At 41.1% G+C, this 10,371-nt stretch overlaps 1 long non-coding RNA gene across 1 annotated transcript; it reads right to left on the reverse strand.

The window, feature by feature from the left end:
- Positions 1-859: 859 nt before the first annotated feature.
- LOC139563044 (uncharacterized) lies at positions 860-2,812 on the reverse strand. Its single transcript, XR_011672480.1, has 2 exons — positions 2,119-2,812; positions 860-1,722 (listed from the first exon to the last, which is right to left on the reverse strand). It is a non-coding gene; the product is annotated as an uncharacterized lncRNA (long non-coding RNA).
- Between the last annotated feature and the right edge of the window lie 7,559 nt (positions 2,813-10,371).

Raw genomic sequence — 10,371 nt, forward strand, 5'->3', positions numbered from 1 at the left:
CCGTGTGATTAGAACACTCATTTAGAACGCTCGTTTAGAACGGCCAGTTTCGAATGACGCAACAATCAGCGTTTGAGCTGGCCACACTTTTTTCAGAAACTATTTACACAAACACAGTCCTTACAAAGTTATGTCCAGAATGTGAGCAGTTTATTTTTGGATTCAATGTTCAGATATTCACAGAAGAATATATAGCATAACACAATCATCCTAACCGGAAAAATGTAGGCTACATTTGTCCTAGCGCTGAGGAAAGATTGACCCAACACAAGCAGTTATATTTTCTAACTCTCGGCTGACATAAACTACAATATGAATTAGCTAATAGCAATTACCATGTATAATTAATCACATCACGGGTGAGCACACCATTGATCGAAATAATTAGGTAAAGCACTTTTTAGAAATCGAAAGTAATCCGACGATTAGTTTCAGCGCGCAGCCATGCATTTTTTTTCCTCACAGAAACCGAAGATAATAAGAGAAGACGAGATGAGTTTGGTCTGTTTATAGTATGCATGTTGAAGGGGTGTGTCGTCTACCGTCGTTCACATCCCACCATTCATTTCCGGAAGTCCTCAAAAAACGAGTGAACTCTTACTCACCTCATTTTGTTATAACATCTTTGGTCAAACAGACGATTACGTGAACCCAGAATGCATTGAACGTCAACAAACATGACTACACAGCTGGAATTAGCTTAGCTCATCATAATCAGTACAACCTTCAAAAAAGTATTTTACACACATAATATGTGCCCATTACAATCTGTGCAAGAATCGGAATGCATGATTTGTCACCTAGATTTGAAAACATGTGAATAAAACCGTAAATACACAAATAATTGCCACACAAAACATTTTCTGATAGTGATTTATTGATACAAGTGGCGCGTGCCGGCAGTCAACCACGTACCCTCTCACTCTAAACCATTCAGTGTTGTTGTTTATGTATGTAGCTGTAATGTAATGTAAATGTAAATGTAGCTAGTGAGATGAGCTGAAGCATTAGCAATGTCTTTCAAAAGGAGACAACAAACAAATGTGGAAATTCTGGAGATTTTTTAAAATTCTGACAATGAATCTGAGTATGAAAGTCAGGAATCAGATTCTGACAGTGACAGTGAGGAGCTGCCCCCCAACCTTGTAGCCATTGAGAACCCTGAATCAGAATTTCCCTTGTCCACTGACAAAGTCCCAGTTCCCTTTGAAGATGCTGGTGGTGATGGAGGCATACCAACAGTGGATGAAGTACAGGAGTTCTGTGGTAGCTGGAAGGCCACCAGTCATTTCACCCCTCCTGGCCCTGCTGTTTCACCCCTCCTGGCCCTGCTGTTTGCTTTGATGAGTCCCAGTCTGGAGTGCAACGCCCCTTGCCATTTCCAACTGAGGCAGAGTGCTTCAAGTTGTTTCTGACAGAGGAGCTGGTGGGAGACATAGTAGAGACCAATCGCTATGCCTTGGAGCTACAGGATAAGAGAGAGCCAGGAGTGGGGGACAACCACAATTAGTGAAATGTATACATTCCTGGTGACAGTAAAGACTGCTTTCTAGTTCTGCTGCTATGACTGCATTTCATCAACGCTACTACCATCCTAAATGACCCGTTATACAAAATAAGAAATGTTAACAGCTGGCAGTAAAGTGGCATGACAAACGAGACGTCCATGTCCTCTCCACTGTCCATACAGCAACCATGTCGGCCACAGGGAAGGTGGACCACCTGACGGGAGAGAGAAACAAACCAGACAGAGAAACATGAAACCAGACTGCGTGCTTGACTATTACCTCTAAATGGGGGCAGTGGATGATAAACAGCTTTGTGGAATGCACTCAGAAAACGACCAAGTGGTATAAGATATTTTTCAATTTTTCCAGGGTAGCGTCAAAATACAACATGCCAATACTTCTGACGCATTTAGCATTGTTTTACAGAACTAATAGAATAATGTAACTAGCTACATAAGCACGATTGAATATAACACCATAAAAGGTGAGTAACGTTACCTCGCGTGTCCGCGGTTATAAGGAATATATACAAATATATTATGCTCCATTCACACAGTGAGCTATAGTAGAAACGGTATAACACGACACAATAACGTAATTAGGCACTTACTTTGATAGAAACGCAGTCTTGATTTGAAGATGGGTGTCTGGAGTGACGCCTCTAGCACTGAGACGCTGTGCCACTTGGGAGTCATAAGGCCAGGGTAGCTTCAAAATACAACACATGCTAATACTTCCCTGACGCAATTAGCATTGTTTTCCAGAGCTAATAGGAGAATGTAGCTAGCTACCTAAGCATTGAGTATAACACCATAAATGTTATGAAATGAGTAACGTTACATCGCGTGTCCGCGGTTATAAGGAATATACACAAAAACATGATGCTACAGTAGAAACGACATAACACGACATGCAGAAACTATTATAACGTAATAAGGCACTTTGATAGAAACGCACACATTTCCAAAGGTATTATTGGTAACGAAAACAACTTTGATTTCGATGCAGGCGACAGGTGGAATAATATGAACACGCGTATGCAGGACGGCAGATGAGTAAATGTCCTGCACAAACAATTGAGAAGTGTTTGGGGAATTTTGTCCGGGTCAGAAATGTCAAAAAAATTAATTGGTCCGCAAAAGTAAAAATGACTACTTTTATGTGAATGAATGAGGCGGAACACACCTCATTTCAAACTGTTATTAGAAAATAAAAAACTTGTTAGAAATAATTTAAAATTGACAAATAAAAACAGGCTGCGTGCTTTTGTTTGAGGGCAGCGCGGATGAAATGTACTGTTACATAACAAACACATTCTGGAATGGAGAGAACGTTCTAATATCACGTGCATAAAAAAACTCACGCTGGGGCGACCGTTAGAGATATTTGGAACTCACGCATGAAAGGGTTAACTGCAGTCTGGATCTGTGTTTTCAGCAGACCCGAGGCGTTTCAGAAACAGATCACAGCACCCAAACACAGCAGTTTCCCTTCCCTTCTCTTCCCTTCTCTCTCAGGCTCTAACCTGACAGACCTCTACAGTCAAAAGCCAACTGTCCAAAACAATGCAGATATCAAATCTCTACAAACGACAAAGTGCAGATCAAGATCTGATATAGCTACAACTCACATCCATTGGTAGGAAAACCATTTGGTTAATAGTTTGCTGGCCCTTTACATACAGAGGCTGGTTAATATTGCAATGTCTGGTTGGAGACTATTCTGAGGAGTTTCAGAGAATCGTGCATCACTTTTCATCTGTAACAAGTGATGAGGTAATTGAATGTAATATGACTGATATTTAGGGTACTAAAAATGTATAATTGGACCATATCCTATTTGAAATGACGAGCAAAGAGTAGTTCTGATGTGAAATGATCAGGAACAAAGAATTTGTAGAATAAGTGGGTTTTTAACAAATGCCCTCTCCTCACACATATTTCATTCCAATGAAAAAGGGAAGGACAGCGCTCATCAACAGTCAAGATGGATGACATGTATCAGCCCCCCCCCTCTCTAATCTTCATCCCAGGTGCCCAGTGCACGTGTGGAGAAACCATTCCAGCCAAATTAAAACTCTTAATGTTTCCCCTCTTCCTGCATATTTCATCCCACTTTATGAAGCCACTCCGGATGACTTCCCACGTCGTGACCAGGGGACGAGTGAAGGACATTCATCCTTTTTCACTCCTCAACAAAGGCTGCAGAAAAATAAGAAAAATATCTTAACAAACAGAAGTCCATCTCCAGTGGAGAAGACAACAGTGTGGTCTGGTCTGCCAGGGTGCAAAAAGAAATGTACAACCAATCTCAAATGAGACCCACCCCTGAGCTGAGCCAACAGACAAGGGGAAGCACAGACAGAATTATCATGAAAGCTAACAACCCTCCTCTTCTTTACGAAAAAAACTCCTCACTTTTTTAAAAACGACTTCTTCTCTCTGCTATTTCCACTGTGTTTGGGTCTTTTGGGGCGCGATGAAGAGCGGGGGTCCCTGAATTTTCATATTTGATAAAAGCGAATGGAAATGAGCGTGCGTGTCAGAGGTGCTTGAAGCTCGCCAAGCAAAGTCCCTTCAAGTCAACGTCCTGATGGGCGGCCCTGGGGAGACCACTCCCTGATTCCAGGAACTCTCTTTCCTTTATATCCCTTTCTCTCTCCCATTTTACCATCTTTCTCTCTCCCTATCTGTCTCTTTCTTTCTCCACTCACTCTGACATGCCTTGATCTGTCGGACGCTGCAGTTGCAGGGTTGCACGGCCGGGAAGAGGGAGAATAATAAGAAAACTAAATAAGGACGAAGAGGGAGATGGAGGGAAGAGTGAAAACACCACTCCAAAGTAACCTTTAAGCAACATGGTCATTAACACCTCCATTAGAAGCCATTCTGTCTCTGCTACTCTATTAGTCACAGAAGCCTCATGCATCTCTCAGGCTGCCTGTGTTCTCCACAAGACAGCGGGGCGTTGGAACAGATCTCTTTGTTTTCTTTCCAACAGCAATCAGTCATCATCATCACCAGCCGTTCGTGAGCCTTTCACGTCAAGATGATCCACATGCATTTAAAGAGCAGGCTGCAGCAAGCTATGATACAGTATGTGAGCTCATAATTGCAGAGACAACATAACGAAGGAGAACACATCCATAACCCCAAAACAATCACCTCCATTACTGATGTACAGTATGTAATGCATTATAAATGAACAGCCCCATGGCCTCCGCAGTGGATGCACAACTTCTTTCCTTCCATTTACATCTGCAAAACTGTTCTTGTTCCTCTACTGTTCCTCTTCTTCCCTACTCTGACCAGGTGCCAGAAGGCCATAACCCTAGACAATGACCAATACCATCCAACTACACTCTTAGAAAAAAAGGGTTCCAAAAGGGTTCTTCAAAGTGTTCTCCTATGGGGACATCTGAAGAACCCTTTCAGGTTCTACACTGAACCCCAAAATGTAAACGCAACATGTAACAATTTCAAAGATTTTACTAAGTTACAGTTCATATAAGGAAATCAGTCAATTTAAATAAATTCATTCGGCCCTAATCTATGGATTTCACATAACTGGGAATACAGATATGCATCTGTTGGTCACAGATACCTTTAAAGAAAGTATGGGCGTAGATCAGAATACCAGTCAGTATCTGGTTGGCTTATGCAGCGCGACACATCTCCTTCACATAGGAGATGTGTCAGGCTGTTGATTGTGGCCTGGGGAATGTTGTCCCACTCCTCTTCAATGGCTGTGTGAAGTTGCTGGATATTTGCGGGAACTGGAACACGCTTTCATACTCGTCTATCCAGAGCATCCCAAACATGCGCAATGGGTGACATGGTGAGTATGCAGGCCATGGAATATCTGGGATATTTTCAGCTCCCAGGAATTGTGTACAGATCCTTGTGACATGGGGCTGTGCATTATCCTGCTGAAACATGAGGTGATGGCGGTGGATTAATGGTACGACAATGGACCTCAGGATCTCATCACACTATCTCTGTGCATTTAAATTGACATCGATAAAATACAATTCTGTTCGTTGTCCATAGCTTATGCCTGCCCATACCATAACCCCACCGCCACCATGGGGAACTCTGTTCACAACGTTGATATCAGCAAATCGCTCGCCCACGCGACACCATACTCCTGGTCTGCGGTTGTGAGGCCGTTTGGACGTACTGACAAATTCTCCCACATTTTTTAGAGGTGGCTTATGGTAAAGAAATTAACCTTAAATTCTCTGGCAAGAACTCTGGTGGACATTCCTGCAGTCACCATGCCTATTGCACACTCCCTCAAAACTTCTGTGGCATTGTGTTGTGTGACAAAACTGCACATTGTAGAGTGGCCTTTTATTGTCCCCAGCACAAGGTGCACCTGTGTAATAATCATGCCGTTTAATCACCTTCTTGATATGCCACACCTGTCCAGGTGGAAGGATTATCTTGGCAAAGGAGAAATGCTCACTAACAGGGATGTAAACAAATGTGTGCACAAAATGTGAGAGAAATAAGCGTTTTGTGCATATGGAAAATTTTGGGGATCTTTTATTTCAGCTCACTTTACGTTGTGTTTATATTTTTGTTCAGTATAGATAGCACCTTTTTTTCTAAGTGTAGGGACATCGCTGACAACTGATTCAAATTAACTTGTCACAGAAGTCAGTGTGCTTATGTATGGCAATATATTGTCTACAGGAGCCACCTGTTAAACGACTGTGCCTGGGAGGGAAAGCAGTCCCAAATTTGCCATTTTCAGAATAGCCAATTGACGCCCTAAATCTCCACCCCTACTGAGGAAGGTTAAGACTATTTAAACTTGTCAACGTTGGCCCAGTATACAGGTTAGAATAGGAACACACTTCCCTACGTTGATTATTGCACTGGAACTTTGTCTCGGCAAGAACAATTTAAATTGGATATCCATACCTTTTTTTCAACAGATTGGCTATTTGAAATTCACCTATTAACTGTACTTCCAATGATACAGCTGTTTCATAATTCATACGGCAAAATCAAAAAGACAAGCCGTCATTAACACCTTTACCTTGTATAATGGGAAAAATGATTTGTTAGAGGTCTGAAAATAGGTCCTCTTTTTCCTACCTATAATTATATCTTTAAAACATATTCAGTTCAGGTATGGTTTCAAAATGTCTCCTAACAAGGCCTGCTGAAACCCAAAGGGAGGAGGCAGAATCCTTCATTACACTGGTGCATACATTACTATATGTCAACCCACATGCTTCCAATATGACTATATGTCAACCCACATGCTTCCAATATGACTATATGTCAACCCACATGCTTCCAATATTACTATATATCAACCCACATGCTTCCAATATTACTATATGTCAACCCACATACTTCCAATATTACTATATGTCAACCCACATGCTTCCAATATTACTATATGTCAACCCACATGCTTCCAATATTACTATATATCAACCCACATGCTTCCAATATTACTATATGCCAACCCACATGCTTCCAATATTACTATATGTCAACCCACATGCTTCCAATATTACTATATGTCAACCCACATGCTTCCAATATTACTACATATCAACCCACATGCTTCCAATATTACTATATATCAACCCACATGCTTCCAATATTACTATATATCAACCCACATGCTTCCAATATTACTATATGTCAACCCACATGCTTCCAATATTACTATATATCAACCCACATGCTTCTCGTATTACTATATATCAACCCACATGCTTCCAATATTACTATATATCAACCCACATGCTTCCAATATTACTATATATCAACCCACATGCTTCTCGTATTACTATATATCAACCCACATGCTTCCAATATTACTATATATCAACCCACATGCTTCCAATATTACTATATGTCAACCCACATGCTTCCAGTATTACTATATATCAACCCACATGCTTCCAGTATTACTATATATCAACCCACATGCTTCCAATATTACTATATATCAACCCACATGCTTCCAATATTACTATATAGACATTTTTCCCCCATTTTCTTCAGACTTATTACAAAACTTAACTTTCTCTCACTTCACTTCTGTTCTGAGGCATGTGTTGCATATTCATAACTCTTCCAATTAGGCACAAATACCAGACAATCTAGTGCAGGAATATAATCCAATATACACAACCGTTTTAAATAACATACCACAGTGTGTGGCTATATACTGCATATAAGGGACTATTAATAATGAGGCATATTGTGTTTGCTTGATAATTGCAATTAAAATAGTTTGAGTTGAAGAAGTGCCACCCTGTTACAATGAGGGTGAGGCCCTTGTGACATGTGAATCTCTGTTTAAGCTCCATGGCTAGCTAATACTGAACCTTATTTCCATTCTCCCCTCCTAGCGGCTACTGCCACTGACTGAGTTGCACCCAGTTGCACCCGAAAGGAGACTTGGATACCTCTCTCTCTCTTTCCATCCAACAGTTACAGTAGGGCATTCATTTCAGGAGAGGTGTGGTATTGAATAGATAACTATGTAAACGTACAGATGTAGGATCTTAATTTGAGCCAGTTCCCTACAGCAGGAAAATAATTTTGCAGCAACAGGAAATGTGAATTATAATGAAGGGACATTTTTGTAGGGGTTGATAAACCAAGTCTGACATTTCAAAGTGGAAATTACAAACTTCAGAAGCGTTTTTAAACCTCAAATACTGTACACAATAAGTTTAAAATGCCCAAGTTTAATGTTATCCTGCAACAGGGTGATCAAATGAAGATCCTACATCTGTACTCAGTCACAAAGCACACACACACACCACACACACACACAACAGGCACACAGAGAAACATACACCACACACACCTACAAATGAACACAGACAGAGCACCTAAATACAGTATCTAGAGTAAATAAGTCAATTTCGTGGTGTGCAGTACATGGCGATGTTGTGTGTGACATAGTAGTGGTCACGGTCTGTGTGTATGGATGTGTGTATGTGCTGTGGACATGACAAGTGGATCCAGCCAGGAGAGGTAGAGGAGGGGTGGGGTTTGGGAGTGTCAGGGATGGGGGTGAGGGGGGGAGCTGCTGGACGGGGCAAAGGATTCTTTGAAGTCTGGATTCCAATTAAACCCCTGACTGAGTTCTAAGCGCACAAGAAAAATGACTGAGGTACATGACATGGCCAGGTCCCCTCGTCCAGCCAAGCCTTTCCATTTTAGCCCCTTTGTCTCCCTGCAGCTCCTAATATTTATGATCGCCCCTCCTGACACAACCCCCACACCACCGTCCCCCCATAACCCCCTCTCCCCTCCAAATAAAAAAACTGACAGGACTTTAAAACAGCCCTGGCAGACTGACTGGAGAGTCAGACCCTGAGGTTTCGCTCCCCAATTCCATTCAACAACACAGAGAATCTCTGAGAACAGAGCCACACATGGAGGGGAAGAAGTGGGAGAAGAAAAATTTAAAAACACGTGAAAGCTGTAAAGTATGAATTATTAGTGAGGCAAATGTAGAATAAAAGAAACATTAAAAAATAAATATGCACATAAATATGTGAAAAGGCTACATCACGTGTTACATACTAGACTGCCAATTAGGTGACGCCACAGCTCCTGCAGTACCTGGGTAGAGATATCTCTCCATCCCTTGTGCACCGTTTCGATATTTATGTTGTTATTTACACTTCACAGGCCTCATGAAACCACTGTTTTTCATATGCATCTAATTAGAGAAAATACTGGGCACAAGAGAAGATTTCAAAGTCAAAAGATTTGATATAATCACCTTTCCCCTGTGAGAAGGAAGTAGACTTACCTATTAGAATGCACATTTTTTAGTTCCACGAAACAAATTCCTTGTCAGGAATACAAGTGAAATATCTAGTCCTACTTCATTTACACAGATGAAGGCTTCTGTATAAACCAGCCCTAATACTGTCATTAAAATACTTTCTATCACCCTACTTGTTGATAACCATTATTCTCTCACTACACAATGTAATACCTTGAACAACAAAATAATACATGATGTATTGTTTCATTGAGAGGATGAAATAAATGTGATGAAAAGTGATCTTTTTTTACCTGACATCACAATTCCGAGATGGGTAATATTGTGGTATAATCCTGATCCCTGCAGCTAGACACTGCAGTGCAGAGAGGGGATACATACGTTACAGGGTGCTAGCAGAACGAGTTTACCTCAGAAACACACCATAGCACACCTTTACAAAACCCAGTATCTAGCTGCCTCTACTCACAGTTTTGTTTTCTCTTGAAATAGTGATGGTGAAAACAGTGTAGGAGCACCTTAGCTGGGGGACATGTTCCTGTTGAAAGGGAATGGAGAGAGAGAGAGAGATGGTGGATTTCAGAGGTACTGGAGCAGTCCTGCAAGGCAACCGCAGGCAATTCTTCCTCTACACTATCCTGCAAACACACCACACTCTTTCAGTCTCACTCTTTAACATACTGTATGACTTTCTTATGTTCACATGCATATTCTAAACACACAGTGAATATACCAAATGTATACTCTACCAAATATGTGCATTTCATTAACGCTCACTTTCTTTATAACATTTGTAATGTAAATAACACACACACACCACACACACACCAACTATAAAAATATGTGTATTGTTTTTCATTCCAATTCAGAGGTCAAACATACAGACACACACACACACACACTATGCGCGTGTACACACACTGGAATCAAATCTTATTTTGAAAGTGTCGCAAACACCTGGTCAAATGCTCACATAATTCCCAGAGGAACCCTCTCAACTTGAACACTTCCTTGATGGGGGAAAAATTTAGACAGCAGGTTTCAGCAAAAAGAGGAGGTTTATGATGTCTGTTCCTGCTAGAGA

Source organism: Salvelinus alpinus, chromosome 33, assembly GCF_045679555.1.
Source record: "Salvelinus alpinus chromosome 33, SLU_Salpinus.1, whole genome shotgun sequence".
Taxonomy (NCBI): Eukaryota; Metazoa; Chordata; class Actinopteri; order Salmoniformes; family Salmonidae; genus Salvelinus; species Salvelinus alpinus.